Here is a 1,388-nt window from a genome sequence, read left to right as displayed (position 1 = left end):
CCCCAAACTGTCCGCACAGTAAAATCCCCAGAGGACCTTTCCAAAATGCCAAAGCCCAGGCCATAATTTCTGGGTTGGAATCCAGTGTCTTTGATGTTCCAATGTGCAGGCAAGTTGAGACTCCTGCTCTCGGACATTAAGTTAGTTATCATGTCTTTTGGGCACAGGAGTCCCTCTCAGTAAAAAGTAGACAATGCCCAGCTCATCAGCTGAGAAAATCAAGTGGATACATGCAGCGCCTGGCATGTAGCAGGTTCTCACTAATGATTTCCTTTCTCTTTTCCCTCTCGAATGCTTTCTTTTCCTTTGTCACTTGGTTTTGAAATGTCACCATTTGGGTAAACAGTTAACCACTTTTTGAAATGGAAATGGTCCTGGAAGGGCTTGGGGCTCTTAGTCATTTATATCTTTGTGTAGGTTATTGAAGGTGATGCCTCTTCAAAGCCAGCTGACATGAGATGAGCTAGGAGGTGGGGATCCTAACTGCAGCGATTAGCTGAGCCTGAGGAGTCGTGAAGATTCCCCTGTGTTCCTGACACGGTAGAGTAGCAGTTGCTTCAGCCTCCTGTGGAGAACATAACCTCAAACTCAGGGCCGCCTTGTTCTTCCCCAAAGCCCAGTTTAAAGAGGGTGTATTTGTGAAGGATGGCCCGTTACTCTGGTGAGGAACTCACCTTTAGGTTCCACCAGTTTTAACAGGTCTGTGACTGGGGTTCAGGGCTGTGGGAACAGGAGTCCCAGGCAGCATTTTGTGTATTTGTGTGAACTGTCCATTTCCTCCCAGCTTTCTTCAGACTCTTGAAGGGAATTTCCACGCCCCACCCAACCTCCAAATTTAAGAATTATTATTTTAACATCTTCCTGGAAGAAGCTCCATCACCCTCCCCCCACCTTCCGTGGGCATGCTCTTGCTGAATGGTCCTCTGTGGAACTGTTCTGCTGAATTGCACTTTGGCATGATAAGCAAACTTTTATTGGTGAACAACTGAAGAAATAACCCTTGAAACTCTTGTAATAAGGCTGTTGTTGATTTGTGGATTATATTATGCTTTGTGCATTCCTAAAGGAGCAAGAAAGATACTTCTTCCCAGCCACTGGGCCATTGTTTAAATCTTATGGACACTTTCATCTCGTCTTTGGCTTCCAGAAAACTTGAAGCATTAAGGAGGTTAGAAATAATTTTTCTCTGGTGAGATGAGTGAAGTTCAAGACGTGAGGGTAGCCAGAACAACCTAGGGGGCACCTCTGACGGGTGTGAGCCAGGCACAAGGATTGGTGAGGGTCCCATTTAGGGAAAAGTGCCCTTATTCAAGCACTGGGATTGGTCCTCACTGAATGCTCAATGCTGGCACAAAGTAGGTGCTGAGTAAATGCTTTGCTGAGTGAAG

This window comes from Capra hircus, chromosome 10, assembly GCF_001704415.2.
Source record: "Capra hircus breed San Clemente chromosome 10, ASM170441v1, whole genome shotgun sequence".
In the NCBI taxonomy this organism is placed as follows: Eukaryota; Metazoa; Chordata; class Mammalia; order Artiodactyla; family Bovidae; genus Capra; species Capra hircus.
The sequence above is the reverse complement of the archived record's forward strand: the minus strand, read 5'-3'. Positions refer to the sequence as shown.